Source organism: Drosophila santomea, chromosome 2L (genome assembly GCF_016746245.2).
Source record: "Drosophila santomea strain STO CAGO 1482 chromosome 2L, Prin_Dsan_1.1, whole genome shotgun sequence".
NCBI classification, from domain to species: Eukaryota; Metazoa; Arthropoda; class Insecta; order Diptera; family Drosophilidae; genus Drosophila; species Drosophila santomea.
In genome coordinates this window covers 26,811,022-26,838,833 of record NC_053016.2, presented here as the reverse complement: position 1 = coordinate 26,838,833, position 27,812 = coordinate 26,811,022, and the positions used below count along the sequence as shown (strand labels likewise).

Here is a 27,812-nt window from a genome sequence, read left to right as displayed (position 1 = left end):
TTTCAAAAAACTTTTTGCCACGCCCACAAACCGCCAAAAACTGTCAGTGTTGAAGACTCTCCTTCGCACTTCCACTACCTGAGTAACGGGGATCAGATAGTCGGGGAACTCGACTAAAGCGTGCTCTCTTGTTTTTCCAATAAAGAATGACGTTTCTCGTCTCAAACGATTTATGTTTATCTTTCCCTAACAATTTTTGGGTTTTTTGACCCTTCGAATATTTGGCTTGATAAATTACTACGTGCTGCATTCTGTTACCCCAGCTCATAATAATAATTTTGCAGTTCTAGCGCCCATCTGACAATAAGCGGATTTAGGTCAACTTGGCTAATTAAAGCGAATTACAATCAGTTATTATCTTAAAACGTTTCTGAGCAGTGCGTGAATAATAGCCATAGTTTCAATCTGAAAACTTTGGTACTTCGATTCCGACTTCGTTGTAAAACTGGTGCGTGTACTAATTGGTCCTTAAGCTTTTACTTTAAAGCGAAATTTGTTCTCCTTTCATAACATATTTTATATTTATATTTTACCAAGTATAGAAAAATCTTTAGTCTGCGAACATAATTCAAGAAAACTTTGAACTGACTGTGATTTGTCAGGGACCCGAAATTATGAGAAACTCGAATGGACCTAACGGGGTTACAAGGGAAGTGTACTTAACTGATTCCTTGCTGACAAACACATGGAAATAACCGATTTTTAAGACAAGTTGTGTAATCCAATCTATTTAAAAGCTGATCAATGAGTGGAATAGAATAGTTGTCCTTAATTAAAATCTTGTGAAGTTTCCTAAAGTTGATGCATAATCTTATGTCTCCTGTTTTTTCTTAACTCATACGTAGTATAATGAATCATATTCAGAATTACATGGTTTTATAATTCCATTTCTTAACTGCTGCAACTTTTCCAACTAAAACAACTAAACGGTTTTGACGTTTTCAACCTTAATTTTATTTCGTATTTAGTAGCTGGTTCCTTTGTACTAACTGTTTAAAAATATTTACTAACTGTATAACTGTATGAGAACGGTTTACGCAAGCTTTCCTGATTTATCATTGATTTCGGAAGTGTTTTTAAGTTTGCATGAATTTGCATCATTGTTTTACGTATTAACTGTCTTCAACCTTTTCCGATGTATGTTGATGTAAGTACGTATCCTGTTTTCGTTTGAGCAGTCAAACTGCCAAAAACGCTTTCAATATTTGGCCTGGTTCGGTGAAACATTGTATGCGAGAGTTATCTCGCAATCCCAGTGTCGGAATGCCGTCGATGATCTTCTTGAGTAGCTCCTCCACATCGATGTTTATGTCAATTATGTTATTTCAACTGTTCCCATTAAGAGTACGCCACCGAATGACACCTCGAAACGCTACCCTTCTTCCTCTTTGCAAACGAGCCATAACAGATTTCACGTATATATGCTAAATATATATGAAAGAAAGGGATGACAATTTTTTTATTTATTTTAACGGGGATTTGAGCTTGTTACTCCTTTTCTTGTTATTATATTTTACAAAGAGGCATATACGTATCTATTATGTTATATACATATATGGACAGTGGGACCTACATATATGTATACATATGTATGTCCAACCATAGCTGTGAATTCTTCTTAATGATCTTGTAATTTTTTGTCTTGTAAATGTCTCTCGATTTGCATAAAATTGTACACGCCCACAAACCGCCCAAATCTGTCACGCCCACACTTTCGTAAAATTTTTTGATATATTTTTCATTTTTTTATTATTAATGTAAATTTTTATCCATCTGCAGAAAAACTTTTTGCCACGCCCACCCTAACGCCCATAAACCGCCCAAAACTGCCACGCCCGCACTTTTGAAAAATGTTTTCATTTTTTTTTATAGTTTTATGAATCTAGCCAGTTTCTATCGATTTACAAAAAAACTTTTTGCTACGCCCACCCTAACGCCTACAAACCGCCAAATACTGTCAGTGTTGAAGAGCCTCCTTCGCACTTCCACTAGCTGAGTAACGGGTATCAGATAGTCGGGGAACTCGACTATAGGGTTCTCTTTTGTATTTGAAATGAATTTCTATCTTACATGATTAAAGTTACTAATCCTATACAGATTCCACAACCACGTGGTGGTAACTATTATTGCTCTTATAAACCAATATCATCACTGTATGCTGGCTTCAACCCCTATCAGTGAAATAAACCAATGGAAGATTTTCATACACTCTCCCAAGCTGTCGAGGCGGCGCATCAGAGTATTGTGTTTACAAATTGCAGTGCACGAGGACCACCCTTTTTAAGATTTTCAACGACGACTTACAGTATCTGTGTAACATCGTTTTAGTCGCAATCTAAGCTTTAAGCGCGACGGTCGAATAAAATAAGGGAGATAAAAAAACGGAATCACAGTCACCCCTGTAAAATTACCGCAAGCTGACATCGTATTAATTTGTTTTGGATAAAACCATTATAAATAAACGCAAATGTATAAAGTTACGATTCACGGTTAATGCAAATATCTTAACGCGGTTAGTTTTTTTAAATATATTTAAATCAATAAATTGTAATCTTATATTAATAACTAACTTATGCTTTTCTAAATACTATTTTTTACCTTTATTATGCAAAGCGGGTTTCACCTTTATTTAAGACTTGTTTTTTTATTTTAGTATTCTTCCCCCAAAAATGGGTCAAAACAGATGTACCGTACTTAAACTTCCGGTTCCTTTCCTATAAATTTCTGCTTCAGATTTCGCAATAGATGCTAAATTATATAGAGAGAAACAGCAGCCACAAAAAAGGTTTATTTAAAAAAATTATGGTTTTTAACAATAACTATTGTATTGAACAATTTATTATTAAAATACTTGCAATATTTGAATAATATCTTTTATAATTTTGCATTGAATAAAAGTTAAGATCGGAAATATTGTAAAAGTGAAAATTTTAAATTACTGGTTGATCCTGTAGGGAGAAATCCATAATAAATGTTTGCCAATGTATAAGTCCGATTTTAAATATATTTTTAAAGCACCTATTGAAAATTAACAATGTCTGCAATTTTTCCGCCAACTATATGCTACATGTCATGTTTATGTTGTCTAAATACCGCAAATTAAAAAGAAGAGAGAGCGTTTTAGTCGAGTTCCTCGACTATCAGATACCTGTTACCCAGCTGAGAGTGCGAAAGAAATTTAAATATATTTTTGGGCAAATCGGTGGAAATTTACAATTTCGTGGGCGTTTAAGCGGGGCTTTAAGTAGGTGCGGCAACCATCTTGCACTGCGCAAAAACTACTAGAATCTGTTTGCCTAATCTTGATTCTGAATCTTTTATAGTTCCCAAAATCACAGGGTTTATATGGACGTGCGAACATGCCCATATTGACACGGCCAGTAATCCTGATCAATAATATAATATAAATACTTTTTAGCGTGGATAACATTTACGTCTACTTGTTACACTTTTTTCAACTAATCTTGTATTTATAGTATACATTTTATAACCCATAGTTTGTATGCCCTTTTACTTTACGAGTAACGGGTATTACTATGTAAAACAAATAAAACGTTATTTCTTTTTGGGTAAATTATAGAAACGATATAGATATTTTATACATTTATTTAAATGTAACAGTTCGCTAAAAATTCACTTTTAAATCGACCAATAAATTTAAGAAGAGCATAACTAACCGCTATTCAGGATCATAAAACCATATAAATTATGCAAAACAGCTTTCTTTTAAAACTTTAGTTTTACCGCCGGGAATAGGTATTAAGAAAAACAATAGACATTACATAATAAATAAATAATGTTTGTAACTAAACGCTATTTTAGGGTCATAAAACTTTTTGAATTAGGCAAGTCGATATAAAAACCCACCCTGCTTAGCGGGAAAACCATAAGAAAAATAATAAAAATAAAAACAAAAAAATTTGAATAGTGTTCGTATGCACAGACGCACTCGGCTCTGTAAATAGCCTGTGTTTTTAATTGGTCGAAAAATTTAATTAAGAGTTTTTAGCAGTTTAAGAAACTGTTTCAATACTGTCTGCATGGTTGCCAAATAAAGCTGTAAAACATTTGATCATTAAAAATTTTTTTTTTTTGATTTTGCAGAATGTTTAAAATGATGGCGAAAAAATAAATGTAAGCAATGTGGCACCATCGTTTACTCTGGGTCCAAAAATTAGGTTTGAACAATATGACACCAAAAAAGGGAAGAATATTTATTTATGAAATTTATGACATTTACTCACTGGGCGTGGAAGTTTTGGGAGGTTTGTGGGCGTTAGAGTGGGCGTGGCAGCATTAGTCAACAAACTGCGCTGGAGTCTGCATGCTGAAAATCAACTTTATAGCTTTTATAGTCCCTGAGATCTATCTTTAATTATCTTTAATTTTAAAGCCTGATCAGCATCAATAGCCGAGTCGATTTATTCATGTATAGATTGCGGGATACCTGGAATCCTTAAATCCGTCTTTCAATATTAAAATCTATCATTTTCTAACACTTTTGATATCACATATGGACTTTTATATTTAGGAATTAGTTTTCTTGAGTCGCCTGCCGTGCTATCAAAATTCTTCACTATTTCATAATCTCCTGTTTTGTACATGTGGGCCTTTTTGCTGTGTTATCATATTGCCTTTTGTTTTATGCTTGTACTTTTTCTTGAATTTGTGCTGCTGACAATCGAACTTGTCTTTAATTCCATTTTTCTTGTGCATTGTCTTACTCCTCTAATTTTTCTCTAATATGTCATCCACTAGTTGTCCTCTTTATTGTATACCAAATAACATTTTGCTTGGAAATTGTTTAATACATGTTCAACATTATATAACACTAGATCCCAGTATAAACCTTTTTCTGGTTCGATCAACTCATAAAATTATTTCGAGGTGAAACATTTTCCCTTGTCTGAAATTATGCTTATCGGTTAGAACTATGAGCTTAAAAGTATTATTTCAAAGCGGCGACAAATTTCCATTTATTTGTGGTTTGTTGTATATAAACGTATTTTGTGAAACCTTTGACAAAAACAAAAATATGTTTTTTCATTCTATCTTGTTGTAGTATGTATTTATAAAGAATATGTTCATCCATATCGGGAGAGACATAAAATAATAAGCTGCCATCGTTATTTTTCCCATGAACTATACCGTTTCTCTAACAGTTGTTTGATCCTTTGGATTTTTTGATTGGCAACTTACTAAATTTTCTTTAAATCGTTCGTTCGTGCCATCGTTATTATACCCTTTAAAGGGTATACTAGATTCGTTGAAAAGTATGTAACAGGAAGTAGTATGTAGCAGTAAAAGTATGTAACAGGAAGCGTTTCCGACCATATAAAGTATATATATTCTTGATCAGGATCAATAGCAGAGTCGATCTGGCCAAGTCCGTCTGTCTGTCCGTCCATCTGTCTGTCCGTCTGTCTGTCCGTATGAACTTCGAGATCTCAGGAACTACAGAAGCTAGAAAGTTGAGATTAAGCATACAGACTCCAGAGACATAGAAGCAGCGCTAGTTTTCGATTCATGTTGCCACGCCCACTCTAACGCCCACAAACCGCCCAACACTGCCACGCCCACACTTTTGAAAAATAATTTGAAATTTTTTCATTTTTGTATTGGTCTTGTAAATTTATATCGATTTGCCAAAAACCTTTTTGGCCACGCCCACCCTGACGCCCACAAACCGCCGAAAGCTACCACGCCCACACTTTTGAAAAATGTTTTAATATTTTTTCATTTTTGTATTAGTCTTGTAAATTTCTATCGATTTTTCAAAAAACTTTTTGCCACGCCCACAAACCGCCAAAAACTGTCAGTGTTGAAGACTCTCCTTCGCACTTCCACGAGCTGAGTAACGGGTATCAGATAGTCGGGGAACTCGACTATAGCGTTCTCTCTTGTTTTTTCAATAAAGTATGCCGTTTCTCGTCTCAAACGATTTATGTTTATGTTTCCCTAACAATTTTTGGATTTTTTGACCCTTCGGATATTTGGCTTGATAAATTACTACGTGCTGCATTCTGTTACCCCAGCTCATAATAATAATTTTGCAGTTCTAGCGCCCATCTGACAATAAGCGGATTTAGGTCAACTTGGCTAATTAAAGCGAATTACAATCAGTTATTATCTTAAAACGTTTCTGAGCAGTGCGTGAATAATAGCCATAGTTTCAATCTGAAAACTATGGTACTTCGATTCCGACTTCGTTGTAAAACTGGTGCGTGTACTAATTGGTCCTTAAGATGTTACTTTAAAGCGAAATTTGTTCTCCTTTCATAACATATTTTATATTTATATTTTACCAAGTATAGAAAAATCTTTAATCTGCGAACATAATTCAAGAAAACTTTGAACTGACTGTGATTTGTCAGGGACCCGAAATGATGAGAAACTCGAATGGACATGTAACGACTGCGAAAATACACAATTGATACACGCTGAGCTTCTGTTATTTATCTGTTTTATTCGTTCTTCGGTAATACGACTTATTAATCCGGTGGTCCACAATTGACTGACTCTCCCTCTCTCGCTGCCCACTCATCAGCGCGTCTCTCCCGCTCCCGCGTCTGTGACGTCGCTGCTTGTTCCAGTAGAGTCGCTGTTTGGTACAGGTTCCCACATCCCTCCTTTATTTATGAGACGGAGCTTCACCTTCGAAGGAGAGTGTTGAGCAGGTACTTCCGACGGCTGGTCTTCTAGGGCCTCCTGAAAAGATGCTGGAATGGTTTGGAGAATACCCAACTCGGGCGCTGGTGCGACATATATGTCGCCTGGAATCTTCTTTAGGTGCGCAACGTTCCTCATTAATGTTCTGCCGCCTCCTGCTATCTTTACTATGTTATTATTATTTCTCTAATACCTCAAACTAAGTTTGGTCAAAAGTCGGTGTCAGTTTATTTGGAAAAACTACGATTTGTAGCAACACTTTATCGCCAATCTTAATATCGATCTTCTTAGCTCCTCTCTTTTTATCCGCTGCTTCCTTTCCTTTTTCTTTTTGCATGATATCTCTATCTCTTTCCGCAGAGTCTGTGTACTGTTCATTTAATTCTTCAATCCCTGGTATTTTGTCGTGTTTTATTCTTTTACACATTAATTGGGTTGGGGCAATCCCTGTGGTTCCATGGGGAGTTACATTATGCATCAGCACAAACTTTTGTATCTCCTCCTTATAGTTTTTTGAATTTGAGTAGGCAATTTTCATCCGTTTGACTAAGGATTTATTCACGTTTTCCACCTCCCCATTAGCCTGAGGCCAGTATGGTGGGGTTTTAACTTGTTCTATGCCGCATGTCTTGCAATATTCTGAGAATTCATCGCTAATATATTGCCGTCCATTGTCGGTACGTAAGTATTTTGGATAGCCCAATCTTCAAAATATTTCTTTCATGACTCCAATTAAAGTTCCCGATGAGATCGACCGCAAAAACTTAAACTCCATATAGTGAGAAAAATAGTCTATAAAAACTAAGATGAATTCATTGTTAGGCAAGGGTCCCAACAGATCTGACGCAACCCATATCCACGGTCCCGTAGGAAATGGATTCCTGTCAATCGGGGCTGGTCTTATTGACTGGGATACCAGGAGGCAGTCTCTGCACGTTTTAACAAATTCTTCCGCATCTCTGTCGATCAACGGCCACCATACCTTAGATCTTAAGCGGCGTTTTATAGCTGATTCTCCTGGGTGTCCTTCATGTGCCAATTCAAGTACCCGTTTGCGAAGAGTTGTCGGGATTACAATGCGATTTCCTCTCAGTAGGAGAGGTCCTATGGTCGACAGTTTAAATCGAAATGGATATAGTTTCGTTGATGTTTCTTGTTCCCAGGAGTCGATCTCTAGACTGTGTATAGCATCGATAACTTCTTCGTCTCGCAATGACGATTCAGCGATTTTGGAAATGGTCATTGACTTGGGAATAGCGCTTTCCACTACTCGCAAGATGCTATACTCCATTCTATTGGTAGCTGGACTTGACGATGATTGGCAAAGTCGGGATAATACGTCTGATATATTTTCCTTTCCGGTTTTATAGATTACTTTAAAGTTGTATGATTGAAGGCGTAGTAACCATCTCTCAATACGGGACGGAGGCTGCGATGTCGGTTTGAAGATAGCCTCTAAGGGTTTATGATCTGTTACCAGCTCGAAATGTAGACCAGCTAGGTAAAATTAGAATTTCCCTACTGCCCAGACAAGTTCTAAACTCTATTTCTCCGTTTGAGAGTAGCGCCTTTCAACCTCAGACAGGGCTTTGCTGGCAAATGAAATAATCAGATCCGTTGATCCGTTAGATCCATCCATATTAAACTGCAAAATGACCGATCCAAGAGCTACAGGACTAGCGTCCGCTATTAAGTGGGTGCGGCTCTTTGGGTTAAAATAGGCAAGATTAGGAACATGTGCTAAATGACATTTTAACTTTTGAAAAGCCTTTTCCTCGTTATCGCCCCATGAAATTTGTTGTCTTTTCGTAATAATTGGCGTAGGGGTTCCGTGTTCTTGGCCAAATCAGGAATAAATTTTCCAACATAGGTAATGAGACCGAGAAAACTGCGGGTTTCTTCCTTATTCTTAGGGACTCTAAAATAATTTATAACCTCTATCTTCTCGGGGTCAACTTCAATTCCCGAGTCGGACAAAATGTGCCCCAAGAATTTAAGCCTTTTTGTTTTCCAAGTGCACTTTTGTTTGTTTAACAAAACGTTATTGTTGTTAAACACTTTGCAAACTGATTTTACTGTTTCGTCATGTTCGTGTTCATTAGCACCAAAAATTATCACGTCATCGATGTAATTCATGGCATTCGGAAATGCAGCTAACAGTTGTTCCAGCCGGCGTTGAAAAATATCATGAGCTGAATTCACCCCAAACATCAATCTTTTATATCGGAAGAGCCCCTTTGAAGTTATAAGCGTTGTAATCTCCCAATTCCAATTGGTGATAGGCATCCTTAAGATTAAGGCGGGAGAAGAACTTTGCGTCTTTTAACTTTGTCATAAAGGATTCAAAAATGGGTAAAGGGTAGTTCTCTCGCTGAATTGCCCTACTTGCCAATCGCATATCCACGCATATCCGAATGTCTCCATTCTCTTTAAATGCCTTTAAATACGATGGGAGAGATCCATGAACTTGGACCCATAACTGGTTCGATTATGTCACGTTTAAGGGCTTCCTCCAGCTTAGCATGAACTTTCTCCTCTAAAGCTACCGGAATTCTTACCGGCAGTTGCACCGGTCAAGCGAAGGACATTGAGTTTTATAGCTGTGTCTCGCCCCAATAATGATTGCGACATTTTACGTTATAAAAAATGGTCGACAATCACTTTATTATCTCTTCCAGCCGAAATGGGTGCCTCAAAAACACGAATTACCTCAAGCAATTGTTCAGAAGCATAGACTCGAAACTGTTTTTCAGAATGTGATCTTTCATTGAATACTATAGTGCCTTTCTTTTGTAGCAGTTGCCAATCCGAGCTGCTGATGAGGTTGAATCTTGATCCTGAGTCAATAACTAGGGGAATTTTCTGGCCTCCTACCCGGCAGTATATAAGCTCTTCTTCCTCATCACTTGCTATTTTGAAACAGTTTGTGTTATCCTTTTCCAATTTGGGCTCTGTGTTCTCGCCCTCCACACAACGAACATTCGTCTTACGTTTCTTAACATTTTCAAAATTAGACTGAGAGTTCCGTCTCTTAAGGATGGTTCTACACTTTCGGTAGAAATGACCAATTTTTGAACATTTGTTGCACTTTGCTTGCCTTGCTGGGCATGATGAGTCATAACTAGCGTGACCAAAGCGTCCGCATCTTGAACATTCACCTTGAGGCTTTGTCTTCCGAGTAAAAATTTTTCGAATTGCGTCGACATCGGATTTCGACACCATTACCTCAGATTGTTTATTAATCTGCTCTTCCACTTGGCATGTTTCAATTAATTTATCTAGTGAATATTCTTTGGCCAGAAGTTTTTTCTTTAACTCTATAGAGGCCCACGAGTCAATTATTTTATCTTTGAGGCAAATCTGCTCTATCTCGGTTTTAGATTTTCCAAATGAGCATTTATACATTTGTTGGCGTAACCGCAAAACAAATTTTGAAAAATCTTCATTTTCTAACGGAGCCAAGCTGCGAAATAAATGCCTCTCAAATGTAGAGTTTTATTTAGGGGAGAAGTAGGTGTTCAGTTTGTCAATTAAAATCTGAAACACATCAATTCCCTCTGCTCCATTGACGATAGCATCTGGCAAGGAAAACGCAACAGTCTGCAATTGCACTCCTCCAATATGTAGCAGTTTATTCCTCTTTTGCCTTGGCGATGTTACGTTCTCGACTTCGAGAAATATATCAAACGCTCGTAACCATTTTCCCCATTCGGTTCGCAGAATTGATTTCTCTAGGCCTTCACATAAGAATGGTTTCAAATTGTGCTCAGCCATGTTTTATTTGCAATCTAAAATTCAAAAGAAAATGTATATAATTAAATAATCGCAATACTCATATGTAAAAAAAATATAATTTTATTTTACTGAATGATTACAATATTTTTTAGTTGAGAAGAACACCGACCGATTATAATTAGGTCTCAAACTGAACTCTGATAATTACTCTGATTTGATTGACGTTCAAGCCTCGGTTTCGAGCTTTTCTAATATGGACTTTAGACTTTAGGGTTCTGATCAAATGAAGAGAGAAAGCTTTGGAGTTGCTGACTTTAATAGTCTTCGCATTTCTCTTGGATTCAAGTGCATTCGCTCTTGGATACAAGTGCTCTTAGAATCTTATAATTTTGTTTATTGAAATCTAATACTTCTGTTTTCGGGATTGCGAGTCCGAGCTTTGAACGTGGGAACGCAACGATGATGCGAGGGCTTAAGCATAGATTGTTTAAATTAGGCAACGGATGTTTAGTCTACCAGTGGGTGACTTATCAGGTATCTGGTATCTGTTGGGTACATCCAGAGTTGTGTTGGGTGTATGGGTGTGTGGGTGTATTTGGGTGTACATGTTGTATGTGTATTAGTGTGTAGGCATGTGCTTAAGTCTTAGGGACTTATGGATATGTCACTCCCCCAATCATTGAATTTGGCCTGTCCTCAGGTCGTTAAATTTGGATATATCATAACATTGTTTTCTGGTTGAATATTTTCCTTGACATTAGTTTCAAGGTGCGGATGTTCTTCTTTTTGTTTACAATATTTGACAATAATTTTCTTAGGTATATTTTTAAACTTATATGCTAAATACAGAGTCAAACTAATTATCATGATGACAAAAGTTGTAATGCATATAATTTGGAAAAAGTTGTAGTGTTTTACATGTAATTTTATCATTTCTTTTGTTTCTAAGTGATTTATTGGTTCTAAGCGTGTAACATTGTTGGTGATATAAATCGTTTGTGTAAAATCTGCTACATTATTAGAAATTAGGAATTCATCTATTTGCATGGTACAATTTTTAATTTTAATGATGTTGTTTCCTGATATTAATATTTTGTTGTTTGTACAATCTTGGTTGACAACTGTTTCAGGAATATTCCATGTTAAAAGTATATTTGGTTCTATATAATTTATTTGGAAATTTCTTTGGGTTTTAATGTATTTGCATTGAGTTTGCTCTTGTTTAATAAGTCCAACAATACATTTGTCGAATATTAATTTATCTGTATCTTTATGAAATACTTGGTTATTGAATACATAAAACTTATCGAATATTTGCTCGGTTAGAATATAGTTATGTTCATCTGGGTACGGAACTATTTGAAATATCGGAACTTTAGTGACCTCGCTAGGAACGTGGGATATAATCAAAATTTCGTTCGTGTCTGTCTTGAGCCAAGTTGATGTTTTTATCTTTAGCATTTTCTCCGAATTTATGTGTTTCAAATAATCATGTTTTAGTAATTTTGGGTTAAAGATCCCTAATCTGGTTAATTGCATACCTAACTCGATGTCTTCTATGTATTCTGTAAACTGCTGTAGGTTGAATATCAGTATCGCAATTTGTTGGTTCTGTTCTTTTTCCACCTTGAGCCTATTAATTATGTCTATACCGCTGTTAATTATGTCGATAACCATGTTTAGATCATGGGTTTTAACGGAGTCTTCTGACATGTTATTAATTTTTTCCTCTAACTCCTCCCTGTCGTCTTCATCTAATGTACTGTCTACTTGTTCAATTCTTCCTGTCTTTTTAAATGGATTGGTGATTTTACTCTTCACGAGTGGAGCCTGTCTATATTTTATATCAACTTCAAAATCATGCCTATTCTTATTAAGATATTCGATCTTATCCATTTTGTTTTGTTGTACGTTAAAGTCTGGGCTGCCTGCATATAGAAAAATGTCTGCCGGAGATCGTTTTGTACTATTATGTTTAGTTTTATGATTATAGACGTATAAGATTGTTTCGAACCTTGTAAACCTATCTTCGATATTTTGTTCACTACCGATGATTCTTAGCTTTTCGTTTACGGTCTTGTGAAATCTTTCTATATCGGATACACCATTTTTGCTGGTTGTTACAGAAATTTGTACGCCTTCGGATCTTAACCAATTTTGCAAAGCTATGCACATAAAAGCTGAATCTTTGTCTGCTTTAATTTCTTGTGGCTTTCCCATATCATTGAATATTTTAGTAATGGCTCTTTTCGCTTCTAGCCAATCTCTACTTTTTACTTCAACTAGGGAGGCAAATTTTGAATAAATATCAATACAAGATAAAAAGATCTGGTTACCCGTGAGATAAAAATCTATCACGTATTTTTCTCTTGTGTTAAATATTTCTGGTGTTGTTTCAAATGTCAATTTAGTGTCTCGATGTTCTGTTTTTGCTAGATTACAGATTTCACATTCATTAATAATATTTTGAATTAGCTTTTGACTATCTGGGTAATAGTATTTTTCTTTAAACCAATTAATGGTTTTTTCTATACCTGGGTGTAAAACTTCCTTATGTCTCTTTAGGATTAAATCCTTAAATTCTGCATAAGTTAGTATATCAATTAGCTTCGTGGTACATCTCAATAGTTTTGTGAAATTGTTAGGGCTTATGATTTCGGTAAATGCTCTCTGGAAGATCAGAAAATCCTCATCATTAGGGAAGTAAATTGCGCTTTTCTTGGTGCACACATATTCCTTAATGAGGGTTTTGGCGAGTTCAAGTGTCATTTCTTTATAGATTATTTTAATCTTTAGTTTTTGAAAGTAGTGGATTACACTTGTTGTGTCATTGTCGCCTTTTTCTATCTCTATTTGTCTAGAAAAGAAATTGATTGGTCTCTCCGTTATGGATATATAATTTAAATTATCTTCATTAGCACTATGTATAGTTGCGTCTGCGCTGTTTGCGACTTCGCCAACCATGACTTCTTCTATCTTTGTGCGCGAAAGAGCATCCGCGACATAGTTTTCTTTGCCTGGAAGATATTTTATTTTATAATCGAATTCATTAAGTTTGATTTTCCACCTTTGTAATTTCATGTTTGGCTCTTTGATATTATTCAGCCATACCAATGGCTTGTGATCACTCATTATTTCAAATGGCCTGCCGAATAAGTATGACCTGAAATATTTTGTCGCCCAAACTATAGCTAACAATTCTTTTTCAATGGTAGCATAGTTGATTTCGTGTTCGTTCAGCGTTCTGCTGGCATAACAAACGGGCTTATGATTCTGTGAGAGCACTGCACCAATAGCTACATTACTCGCGTCAGTTGTTAGAGAAAAAGGCTTCGAAAAATCGGGGTAGATTAATATCGGATCTGAAGTTATTAAAATCTTTAGTTTTTCAAATGATTCGATGTAGTCTTTACATTTAATATCTATTACAGCACCTTTCTTAAGTTTGAGGGTCATGGGTTTAACTATCTTGGCAAAGTTAGGAATGAACTTGCGATAGAACCCACATAATCCCAAAAATGATTTTATCTGTTTAGGTGTCTTAGGTAACGGAAAATTTGTGATTGCAATGGTTTTGTTTGGGTTTGGTTTAATGCCATTTGTTGTGACAATATGTCCCAGGAATTCAGTTTCTTTTTTCATGAATTCACATTTGTCTAGCTGCAACTTCAAGTTGGCGTCTCTCAGTTTCTCAAAGACTTTCTTTAGAGATAAAATATGTTCCTCCAATGAAGTGGAGTAAACAATAATATCGTCCAAATAAACTAAACAATCTTTGTAAATCAAATCTTCCAAAAGATTATTCATACATCTCTGAAATGTAGCTGGAGCATTCTTTAGGCCAAAAGGCATACGTGTATATTCGTAGTTGAAAAAGCTGTTTTTGCAATAGAATTTTCGTCCATCTGGATTTGGTGAAAACCCTTAGCTAGATCAATGGTGGTAAAATATTGGCATCTACCTAATTTATCCAATATCTCATCCATTCGAGGAATGGGGAATTTGTCATTAACAGTTATCTCGTTTAGATTCCTGTAATCAACTACCAACCTAAATTTTTGTTTCCCAGAGGCGTCTGCCTTCTTGGGGACCACCCAAATAGGAGAACAATAAGGGGACTTTGATTTGCGAACGATCCCTTGCTCTATCATTTCTTTGATTTGTTTGTTGACTTCTTGGTCAACACTTTGGGGGTATTTGTAGGGTTTACGGTATACTGGATCCTCATGCTGAGTCTGGATGACATGTTTAATAGTACTGGTGAAGGTCAAATTTTCGCCTTCCTTGTACTGAATGTCTCTATATTCGTATAGAACTTTCTTTAAACATTCCATTTCCTCTACATTTAGATGTTCGAGTCTGTACTCGTTACATTCGCGTAACTTATTGTTGATCGCGAAGTTGACTATATCGTTGTCAACGGACATGGGATCGAGATGTGTTACATCATTGTCCACTGTGTCACTAACAACTTTTGAAGTGAGGCATTTTTGTAATGCGGTCTCCTTCTTCTGTTGTTGATGCTTTGGTTTAAGGCACTTAGGTGCGGTCTTAACCTTTTGCATCTTTGGATTGATTTCCTCCACTGGAGTGGAATCATCCTTTTGTTGTGGGTCGAGGCATTTAGATGCGGTCTCGCCCTTCTTTTCTCCATACACAAACTTAAAGGTTCTTGAACCTAAAGTTACCGTCTCGTTATCATAATCTATCTTAGCTTTCGTATCTTCTAGATACTTTCGACCTAACAGGAAATCATAATTGTCGGAAAATTTGTGGATATAGAATTTCTGAACAGACGGACATACTGAAGTGGGTTTCATTATTATGCTTTTCTTTAATTTTATTGCCCCTTTAATGGTATACACTGTTAGATCTTCTTCTTTTTCTTCTAAATTTTCAAAATTTTCCCTAATGATATTGATGGATGAACCTGTGTCGATCATTCCCTTGTAAATTTTGTTATGATAACCTATTCTTACATGGGACTGGTACGTCCTCCTGTGTCACTTGAGTGTCCGAGGCAGTTTGATGAAAATTTACATCCATTCTGCTTTGGCCACTTTGACTTTCGCGTTGTCTTTTTACCGGCATCTGACCGTTAGTATTATTTGAAGTTGAAGGTTGGAAATTAAGGGAATTGTTAAGAGGATTGTTTTGTTGGCCTTGTGTTAACTCCCTTCTAAACGTGTAATAATTTCCCCTTTGATTAACCGGTATGGGACGAGTGTAGTACTGATTTTGATTTATTGTAGGTTGATTAGAATTTTGATGTTGCGTATTGTTATTCTGATTCGTTCCAGGATAATAATTGCTGTGATTGTAATTTCTATTATTGTAATATCTTTGATTATTGCTTTGACTATGATTTCCCCTGTTCCTGCGTCTGTTCCCTTCTGATCTATTAAAACGCTGATTTTCCGGACTGGCGTCATAGAGGCCTAGCTCCATTGAAGCTTGTTTTAATTTATAAATAGTATCAATATCTTTGCGTGCCAATGACATATAAATTCTATCCGGCAGTTTTCGATCTATTACAGATTTAACAGTTCTTTTTAACATTTCAGTGTAATTTGATTTATCTACAGGGTCGCTTTCTAATTCTAACTTGTCAAACATAATCCAATATTGTGATTCGAGCTTCTCGATGAACTTACAGATGTTTCCGGGGTATGATGTATCCTCCAGTTGTCTTATAAGTTGTATGTAGGGCCTGTGATCCTTGAATGCCATCGCCAGGACCGTCTTTGTATCCAGCCATGTGTTTACTCTTTCTTGGGTCACGACCTCCAATGCTGCATCCACTAGTAACCGTTTCACTGCTCCGTAGATAACGTGTGCTTGTCTGGCATCTTGGGTAGGGTATAAGTTGAGTAGCTGCTCGACCTGGTTAACAAACACAGACAGCTTGCCAGGTGTGCCATCGTAGTAGTTCAGTTCTTTCATTTGATTTAATAATTGATTTAGGTGGGTTTCCGAAAGTTGCGGAACTGCCATGGTGTATTTGTATAAGTATTTGGATACACGTTGTTTATTTAAATTCTTTGTTTTAAGTTACGGAATAAAAAATTTTAATTAATTTTGTTTCCGACCGCACGGGATTTTAAATTGTCTTGCAGATGTTACTGACCACACGGGATTTTAAATTGTTTTGCAGATGTTACTGACCACACGGGATTTTTTCTTGAATACTACTTTCACGTAGATTCTTTTGCGGATCTCAAAATAATTTTAGAATCACTGTTTTAATTCGCCGATCCTGGATAGCTAGTTGTATAGCGTATCCTTCAATGGATCAGTACCGTACTAAAAGGACTCTTTATTTAACAGATCCTACGGACTGCGCCAATTAAATAATCGCAATACTCATATGTAAAAAAAATATAATTTTATTTTACTGAATGATTACAATATTTTTTAGTTGAGAAGAACACCGACCGATTATAATTAGGTCTCAAACTGAACTCTGATAATTACTCTGATTTGATTGACGTTCAAGCCTCGGTTTCGAGCTTTTCTAATATGGACTTTAGACTTTAGGGTTCTGATCAAATGAAGAGAGAAAGCTTTGGAGTTGCTGACTTTAATAGTCTTCGCATTTCTCTTGGATTCAAGTGCATTCGCTCTTGGATACAAGTGCTCTTAGAATCTTATAATTTTGTTTATTGAAATCTAATACTTCTGTTTTCGGGATTGCGAGTCCGAGCTTTGAACGTGGGAACGCAACGATGATGCGAGGGCTTAAGCATAGATTGTTTAAATTAGGCAACGGATGTTTAGTCTACCAGTGGGTGACTTATCAGGTATCTGGTATCTGTTGGGTACATCCAGAGTTGTGTTGGGTGTATGGGTGTGTGGGTGTATTTGGGTGTACATGTTGTATGTGTATTAGTGTGTAGGCATGTGCTTAAGTCTTAGGGACTTATGGATATGTCACTATATATAGGGTGTTTTTTTTAGAGGTATAGAACTTTAAATTGCAATAAAACAACGATGGATTATTCGATTGACATGAATTTTATTGACATGAAAGATAATCTTGTGGCATTACATTTTAAATATGATTTCTGGCATATGACCGCCACGGCTGGCTCGGATGTAGTCCAATCTGGACGTCCAATTTGCAATGACTTTTTCCAACATTTGGCCGTATATCGGCAATAACACGGCGAATGTTGTCTTCCAAATGGTTTAGCGTTTGTGGCTTATCCGCATAGACCAATGACTTTACATAGCCCCACAAAAAGTAGTCTAGCGGTGTTAAATCACAAGATCTTGGAGGCTTATGAAAAATCGGGAACAACAGCAATCTCGTTTTGGGCCCATTCGACGAATCTACGCCTTGCTTGATGATCGTTTGGTTTCAATTCTTGCACGAGTTGGATTTTGTAAGCACGCATGACGAATTGCCAAACCAAACTGAGAATAAATCACTTGACAGCTGTTAAATCGGTCGCCATCTTGAACAGTAATGCCAACTTAAAGTTCTATACCTCTAAAAATAACACCCGTTATAATTAATTTTTCCCTTTCTAGGACCAACATTTTGTTGATCTATGTAGCTTTGGCTTGTATCATTTATAAGCATATGTATATGTATAAGTTACTCAGCAATTTATATTTTCTAAATATGTCAAGTGAACACAGCTTGACAAGAGAATTCTGTTCATTAGCACAGCCTTTTATTTTCAACAGCTTGCAAAGAGAAGTTCTGTCTTGCACAGCCTTTCATTAGTACGGCTTGTAAAGATAACTTAACACTCTTCTGCACAGCCTCTTTCAAATAGCTTGCAAAAGAGTATTCTCTTTTGCTCGGCCCTTTATCATTAATACAGCTTGTAAAGTGGACTCTCTTAACGCAGCCTTTTGTCATTGCAGCTTGTCAAGAGATCTCTCTTTTTCTCTTGGCTCAGCTTTTCGTAATTGCAGCTTGTCAAGAGATCTCACTCTCTCTTGACTCAGCTTCCATTCACCGTTATTTGGTTTCTTCGTTTCTTTTCATTTTCATTTGCATGTACAACTTATTTTATGTTGGACTTTAGATTTTAACTTATTGTTCCTCCGACTGTACACTTTTTGAACACATATATTATATAATTTCTGTTTTCTATATATGTATGTGTATTTAGTTTGATATTAACCACCAACAAGAGTATTTTTACAGGAGTCATATGCGCTTGCTGTTTGCACTTTTTGCTATTTTCATTAATTCGCCTGTTATTTATATAGCACACAACGTTTATAATAGTTATAATTTACCTCGTCGCCAATGTAACGACCCCCGAAAATACACAATTGATACACGCTGAGCTTCTGTTATTTATCTGTTTTATTCGTTCTTCGGTAATACGACTTATTAATCCGGTGGTCCACAATTGACTGACTCTCCCTCTCTCGCTGCCCACTCATCAGCGCGTCTCTCCCGCTCCCGCGTCTGTGACGTCGCTGCTTGTTCCAGTTGCGTCGCTGTTTGGTACAGGTTCCCACAGGACCTAACGGGGTTACAAGGGAAGTGTACTTAACTGATTCCTTGCTGCCAAACACATGGAAATAACCGATTTTTAAGACAAGTTGTGTAATCCAATCTATTTAAAAGCTGATCAATGAGTGGAATAGAATAGTTGTCCTTAATTAAAATCTTGTGAAGTTTCATAAAGTTGATGCATAATCTTACTTCTCCTGTTTTTTCTTAACTCATACGTACATAGTATAATGAATCATATTCAGATTTACTAGGTTTTATAATTCCATTTCTTACCTGCTGCAGCTTTTCCAACTAAAACAAGAGAGAACGCTATAGTCGAGTTCCCCGACTATCTGATACCCGTTACTCAGCTAGAAGTGCGAAGAAGAGTCCTCAACACTGACAGTTTTTGGCGGTTTGTGGGCGTGGCAAAAAGTGTTTTGGCAAATCAATAGAAATTTACAAGACTAATACAAAAATGAAAAAATATCAAAACATTTTTCAAAAGTGTGGGCGTGGCAGTTTTGGACGGGTTGAGGGCGTTAGAGTGGGCGTGGCAACATGAATCGACAAACTTGCGCTGCGTCTATGTCTCTGGAGTCTGTATGCCTAATCTAAACTTTCTAGCTTTTGCAGTTCCTGAGATCTCAGCGTTTATACGGACGGACAGACAGACGGACAGACGGACAGACGGACATGGCCAGATCGACTCGACTATTGATCCTGATCAAGAATATATATACTTTATATGGTCGGAAACGCTTCTTTCTGCCTGTTACATACTTTTCAACGAATCTAGTATACCCTTTTACTCCACGAGTAACGGGTATAACAACTAAACGTTTTCAATCTTAATTTTATTTCGTATTTAGTAGCTGGTTCCTTTGTTTTACCGCTCTAATATAAATGCATTCAATGATTTGCTTGAGTTCACGATATAAGCTTGTCGTCTACATAGTTAATGTTATACATCTCCCTGATAGTCAATTCAGTTTCATCTAATCCTTGGTCAACTGTTTCCTTGCTAACGTTGGCTTTACTGGCTGTTTCCTTTTTTAAGTTATTCTTAACCTTCTAGCTTTTATAGCTCCTGAGATCTCGGGGTTCATACGGACAGACGGACGGACGGACTGACGAACATGACCAGATCGACTCGGCTATTGATCCTGATCAAGAATATATATACTTTATACTTTCTAGCTGAGGTAGAAAAAAACCCACGCCAATTCCGACGAGCATAGCGCAGAACATCGCTAGTAGAGGTCGACATGCAGCATGCCGAGTGGCACCCCGAAATCCTTTCAGGGCGAAGTTGAACGCTACATTATACTATCATAGAAAAGAAATGCCTCCCATATATATCCAAAAGCCCCGCGGAGTTTCCTTATGAATATCAACCGAAATATTAATTTCAGTTTTTATATAGAAAAAAGATTCCTTATGCAACGAAAAGCGGTGACCGCCTATGGAGTAATCGATTGAAAATCAGTTGAATCTCCTAGAAGAAAGGTTTACAGAACTACAAACACGTGTAGAAAATGGAAGAAGAAATATACATTTGCTTAGCGAGTCAGTAAGATATTGGAGGTATAGATTTTCTTTCCTGGAATCGTACAGAAGTTCGGTATATCACGGACTACCTAACCAAGGGAAAAGACTCTGTTATGTCTATACTTGCGCGAGCTGAATAAGGTTACCCTAAAGGACGCTTACCCATTGCCTCACGTGGATGGGATTCTTAGCAGACTGCCACCTGCTTTACTGGCCTAGCATCCCCCCTGGCATATAACTCTCGATTACCAGTATAAAAAAATGCCGTTTGGTCTATGCAATGCGGATCTTACCCTCTGCAGAATAATGAACCAGGTCATACCGCTGAAATTGAAAACAAGAGTATTCGTCTATCTAGACGAGATCCTGCTTCTCTAAGATGTTTTTGAATCACATATGAAACTGATTGAGTAAGCGGCTATATATTTTCGTAAGGCTTATTTGACAATTTTGGGTTTATTATAGGGAAATGGGAACTGAAAACCGATCCAGACAAGATCTTAGCGGTTAAGGACTTTTTAATCTTTATTACTGCCAAGCAACTCGGGAGATTTTTGTGTCTTGCCGGATGGTATAGGCGTTTTTGTTGGGAATTATGCCTCCATCGCCGCAAATACGTTTCTTTGAATGGAACGCAGAAGCAGATCGAGCATTTATACACCCGTCTTGCGCACGCCTGACTTCTTGAAACCGTTTATTCTCCTTTGTGATGCCAATCTGCACGGTATAGGGTGCATTTTGGGGCAAACAGATGACGAAGAAACCTAGCTTCCCATAGCATATAAGTGTTTAAAACTCTCGAAAGCGCAGCGTAACTATTCGGTAACCGAATTTGAGTGCCTAGCTGTCCTCAGAGAAATAAACAAGTTTAGAGCATACGTTGAAGGTCAATAGTTTGCAGTAGTAATCGATCACGCTTCGTTGCAGTGGCTGATGAAAAAGAAAACTTTGTCAGGAAGATTAGGTAGGTGATCCGTCCGATTACAAGGGTTTTCTTTCGAAATTAATCACTGGAAATTAACACAAAACGTAGTGGCGGACACACTTTCGAGGCGAGACAAAATCGCTCTCCGATGTGTAATAGAAAAGTCGAATGACTGTAATTTCATGGACCATCTTGCAAGTCTTCCCGAAAGATCTTTTTGTCTCATTGATCACTGCAAGTCGGTCACAACTAAAAAGTTTTGTTCTTCTATGTACGGACGAAATTTTTTAATACCCTTAATAACAGCAAGACATTCTAACTCACTAACTGTGTAATTTCTTTGATAACTTTTCCGACATGTATGCGATGGGTAGTTCTACACCATCTCGATCTTGTGCCAAGACACAACCAATAGCATAGGTGCTTGCATCGCATAGTAAGATAAATTGCTTCGTAAAATCCGGAGTTATCAAAATTGGCGCTGCGGTTAGGCAGGCTTTCAAGAGGTTAAAGGCTTTTTCCGCATCGTCAGTCCAAACTAATTCTTTCTTGGATTTCAACAATTCCGTCAGGGGAAAGCTAATAGTTGCATAATTTTCGAAAAATCGCCGATACCAACCTGACAAACCTACAAACCTACGGAGCTGCTTTACCGAGATAGGAATAGGGAATTCATTAATCGCATTTATTTTCCCAGGATCCGTAAGAATTTGGCCCTCTCGAATAATAAATCTTTATTTTATTCGCGCATACAAAATTTTTCGACATTAATGGTAAGATTACCTTTTTTCAGACAAAGCGCAATTTCATGAAGAGTGAAAAAATGTGACTCAAAATCTTCTGAAAGCACAAGAAGATCATCTAAGTACACAAAAACTCGAGTTCTTAAATGTGCAGGAATGACTTGATCCACTAGTCGACAAAGTGTTTGAGGAGCATTGCAAAGACCGAAAGGCATTGTTTTGTATTGATAGAGAGGTCTGTTTGGAACGGTAAAAGCCGTATATTGCCGTGATTTTTCGTCTAGGGGTATCTGCCAAAACACATGATTCACGTCTAATCCAGTGTTGTATTTAGTCGGAGGCAGTCGACTTAAAATCCCATTAATATGAGGTAACGGATATGTATCCTTCGTGGTAACCTTATTGACTTCTCGCGAATCTAATCAAAGTCTGTTCTTTTTTTGCCTCCTGCACAACTTAAAGTGGCCCCGGAATCTAAAGGGGCTGTATATTTGTTTCCTTCGATACAAACTTCAGTGTGAAGTCTATCATCTGACCTTGACAAAATTGCTGATATAAGTTTACTTCGGTCGGATCGTATAGCTTTCCAGTGATTTCTTAATCGTTTGGTCGATCTTTTAGGACTGGGACTCATGTTCGATATTATGGTTTCGCCGAACAATTTATTCCTAAGTTTATCATCGATTTCTAGCCTAGTATGAAAAGGGATGGTGGAATTGTGTGGTTTTGAACATTCTAAAGACTCTCCTTTTGTACTCTCTTCATTAAGTTTCTCCTGAAAACGTACTGATACTTTGTTCTCGTTTAATTTTTCGGACATGTCTGCTTTCTGTTGGGCTACATGCCCGCTTGTTGGTTTCCCAACGGTTTACATCTCGGACACCGAGGCTTGCGAACCTCCTTAGCGCCACATCCAAAACGAAAGATAGCAAGTGGTTCTAAGCAATCGTCAAATCTATGCCCAGTTTTCTGGCAATTCCAACAAAAGATTAAATGGCTCGTGCTGAATGGCTAGGATTTCTTGGCCAGAGGGATTTGCATCTGCTTGGTTTCGACCTTTGTAGGAGTCCGTTAGGTCATTTATATATGAACGTAGTTCGAGGCTTATAGCTTCTTATCTCGTTGTAAAATTGTACATTTTTACGGACTTCAACGCGTAATTGTGATCTATATTGAATTCGTAAATGAAGTAATTCATGATGCAAACTTGGTTTACCGTTTCCACTAATTGACCTTCGGACATGCCTTGATAAAGCCTATCAGCTAGATCTTCGATCGCACGTGGATAATCATTAAATGCTTCATTTTCACCTTGGCGTCTTTTCATCAAGACCAGTCTCCGCTTCCTCAAAACGTTTAGGAAATTCCACACAAAATATTTCCCAAGTGAAATTGGTATAATTACGATGGAATTTCCAAAGCCAATCACTTGCTTTATTAGCGAATGATAGATACAAGTGATCACAGAGAAGCTGATAATCGTTGTTTAAGTTCTGTTACGTCAAAGATCGGATTCTATAAATAAAATCTTCCATTCTCATATAATTCCTAGATCCATCAAACTTTATTCTCCAATTTTGAATAATACTTGCAGCTTTTTCTGGGGATATATGAGCATTTGTTCTAACTCGGCGACTACTGGTACTAGAGTGGTTACCTGAGACGGAAACTGGCATACTGTTTCTAGAATCGCGATTTCCTAACGGAATTGTCGCAGGTATCTCTAACATTCTGTTTCTGTCTCGATTCCTTAGCGATAAATTACTACTGTGGAGATTCAGAGCAGATAGCTGTTTACTAATAGCTTCCTCTATGTTGGTGTGTAAGATCTCTAGCATATCATCCATCATATTAGCCTGCTGTACGCTTAAAGCTTGTTGTATGTACCTCGCAATTTCAATCTGTGATTTTTGAGAATTTATCCCAACTTCTTCAACTTATGCTGGCACGGAGCGCTAGCTGTTAATTCATTCAGCAAAATGACTTCGTTGCAAATAGCACAAAAAGGATCAACTTTTTGAAGAATGGCCTCGATGTTTTCATTACTACGCTCAACACCCATTTTTGATATAATTTTTTCCTAACGTTATGCAAAACAACTGAAATTGATTTGATAATTTCCCAATGTCCGTCTTTCCTCATGTAAGGATTCAATAAATCTAGCAAATTCTCCTTTCTATCTGGTTATTCTATTTCAGTTTATTTAAAGTGTGAAATTGGTTTGCGAAACTACTCAAATTACTGGACAATGTCTAAAGCTTCTCTAGAAAATTGTATTTCCTAAGCACTAAGCACTAAGTTTCTCGAAAACTTCCTTTAAGGAATTCTCCCATATGTATTAATTTTTGGCCAGCCTAAATCTATTAGGGTCGATCAATCCGAGCTCCGAATTGCAATCGCTAAATTCACTAATTGAAATAACTAGTCCGCCGTCAACAATGTTTTGAAATTCTTTATCGAATGTGGTTATGACCTGCTAAGATGTATTTGATTTATAAGAGCTTAAATGGGACGAAAGATATCCTTTTGCTCGGGCCCCACGTTGGGCGTTAGATTGTGTAGGGTACAGAACAGGACGGCTTAGCCTTGGTAGCCTGAAACGGCTAGAGACTATGACCGTTGCCCAAAGATGTTTCTTTTATAAGAAGCTAGTTTCGACAGTGCATATTCTTGCTGTGCTCGCGTCCAGCTCGTCGGAGTGGTCGGGGTCCTTTCTCCCCTAGCTATCTTTCCTTCTAACACAAGTCAATTAATGCGCGAGATAAACCAAAAATTAATCTGTCTCTACAAGGGAAATGTTAAATAAAAAAAAAGAATTGATTCCGAGCCGCCACGCGTACTATAACCAAATAAAATGGAAACTCCGCTAGATTATGGGATCACAGGTGTTAAGTGTCCCGTTTCTCTACCCACCCAACCTTGACAACTTCTATAATTTGATTGTTGTCCCAAAACAAAAATATATTCACATTCTTAATTCACTTTAGTAAAACTTAGCACGAGAACTCGACGGACGAAAGTAAATAATTTAATCCATTTTAATCATTTAATCATTTTAATTCCAGTCATGCACAAAAGGCAAAACTGACAAGTATGTTTACATTAATTTAATTATCGGTTATTAATTCTTGTGATCAGCAAAATATTAACCGGGGCTCATGGTGATATCCTTTCTAACATTATTATTTATATATATGTTATTATGATGATAGGCTTTCGCTTATAAATACTCACAGTAATTAGACTCTCACTGATGTATCATTGATCCCAAGATGACTCGAATGTAGTTGCTGTGTACTTTAGGAAGTAGTTAGATATATATAATTAAATAATCGCAATACTCATATGTAAAAAAAATATAATTTTATTTTACTGAATGATTACAATATTTTTTAGTTGAGAAGAACACCGACCGATTATAATTAGGTCTCAAACTGAACTCTGATAATTACTCTGATTTGATTGACGTTCAAGCCTCGGTTTCGAGCTTTTCTAATATGGACTTTAGACTTTCTGATCAAATGAAGAGAGAAAGCTTTGGAGTTGCTGACTTTAATAGTCTTCGCATTTCTCTTGGATTCAAGTGCATTCGCTCTTGGATACAAGTGCTCTTAGAATCTTATAATTTTGTTTATTGAAATCTAATACTTCTGTTTTCGGGATTGCGAGTCCGAGCTTTGAACGTGGGAACGCAACGATGATGCGAGGGCTTAAGCATAGATTGTTTAAATTAGGCAACGGATGTTTAGTCTACCAGTGGGTGACTTATCAGGTATCTGGTATCTGTTGGGTACATCCAGAGTTGTGTTGGGTGTATGGGTGTGTGGGTGTATTTGGGTGTACATGTTGTATGTGTATTAGTGTGTAGGCATGTGCTTAAGTCTTAGGGACTTATGGATATGTCACTCCCCCAATCATTGAATTTGGCCTGTCCTCAAGTCGTTAAATTTGGATATATCATAACATTGTTTTCTGGTTGAATATTTTCCTTGACATTAGTTTCAAGGTGCGGATGTTCTTCTTTTTGTTTACAATATTTGACAATAATTTTCTTAGGTATATTTTTAAACTTATATGCTAAATACAGAGTCAAACTAATTATCATGATGACAAAAGTTGTAATGCATATAATTTGGAAAAAGTTGTAGTGTTTTACATGTAATTTTATCATTTCTTTTGTTTCTAAGTGATTTATTGGTTCTAAGCGTGTAACATTGTTGGTGATATAAATCGTTTGTGTAAAATCTGCTACATTATTAGAAATTAGGAATTCATCTATTTGCATGGTACAATTTTTAATTTTAATGATGTTGTTTCCTGATATTAATATTTTGTTGTTTGTACAATCTTGGTTGACAACTGTTTCAGGAATATTCCATGTTAAAAGTATATTTGGTTCTATATAATTTATTTGGAAATTTCTTTGGGTTTTAATGTATTTGCATTGAGTTTGCTCTTGTTTAATAAGTCCAACAATACATTTGTCGAATATTAATTTATCTGTATCTTTATGAAATACTTGGTTATTGAATACATAAAACTTATCGAATATTTGCTCGGTTAGAATATAGTTATGTTCATCTGGGTACGGAACTATTTGAAATATCGGAACTTTAGTGACCTCGCTAGGAACGTGGGATATAATCAAAATTTCGTTCGTGTCTGTCTTGAGCCAAGTTGATGTTTTTATCTTTAGCATTTTCTCCGAATTTATGTGTTTCAAATAATCATGTTTTAGTAATTTTGGGTTAAAGATCCCTAATCTGGTTAATTGCATACCTAACTCGATGTCTTCTATGTATTCTGTAAACTGCTGTAGGTTGAATATCAGTATCGCAATTTGTTGGTTCTGTTCTTTTTCCACCTTGAGCCTATTAATTATGTCTATACCGCTGTTAATTATGTCGATAACCATGTTTAGATCATGGGTTTTAACGGAGTCTTCTGACATGTTATTAATTTTTTCCTCTAACTCCTCCCTGTCGTCTTCATCTAATGTACTGTCTACTTGTTCAATTCTTCCTGTCTTTTTAAATGGATTGGTGATTTTACTCTTCACGAGTGGAGCCTGTCTATATTTTATATCAACTTCAAAATCATGCCTATTCTTATTAAGATATTCGATCTTATCCATTTTGTTTTGTTGTACGTTAAAGTCTGGGCTGCCTGCATATAGAAAAATGTCTGCCGGAGATCGTTTTGTACTATTATGTTTAGTTTTATGATTATAGACGTATAAGATTGTTTCGAACCTTGTAAACCTATCTTCGATATTTTGTTCACTACCGATGATTCTTAGCTTTTCGTTTACGGTCTTGTGAAATCTTTCTATATCGGATACACCATTTTTGCTGGTTGTTACAGAAATTTGTACGCCTTCGGATCTTAACCAATTTTGCAAAGCTATGCACATAAAAGCTGAATCTTTGTCTGCTTTAATTTCTTGTGGCTTTCCCATATCATTGAATATTTTAGTAATGGCTCTTTTCGCTTCTAGCCAATCTCTACTTTTTACTTCAACTAGGGAGGCAAATTTTGAATAAATATCAATACAAGATAAAAAGATCTGGTTACCCGTGAGATAAAAATCTATCACGTATTTTTCTCTTGTGTTAAATATTTCTGGTGTTGTTTCAAATGTCAATTTAGTGTCTCGATGTTCTGTTTTTGCTAGATTACAGATTTCACATTCATTAATAATATTTTGAATTAGCTTTTGACTATCTGG

At 36.6% G+C, this 27,812-nt stretch overlaps 1 protein-coding gene across 1 annotated transcript in view; it reads left to right on the top strand.

Annotated features, from left to right (window-relative positions):
• Positions 1 to 2,369: 2,369 nt before the first annotated feature.
• Positions 2,370 to 27,812, top strand: part of LOC120444328 (lachesin) — a 278,432-nt gene continuing 252,989 nt past the window's right edge. Inside the window, exon 1 of the mRNA XM_039623884.1 lies at positions 2,370 to 2,512. The gene's annotated coding sequence lies outside the window, so the exon portion shown is untranslated. The remainder of the gene's footprint in view (positions 2,513 to 27,812) is intronic.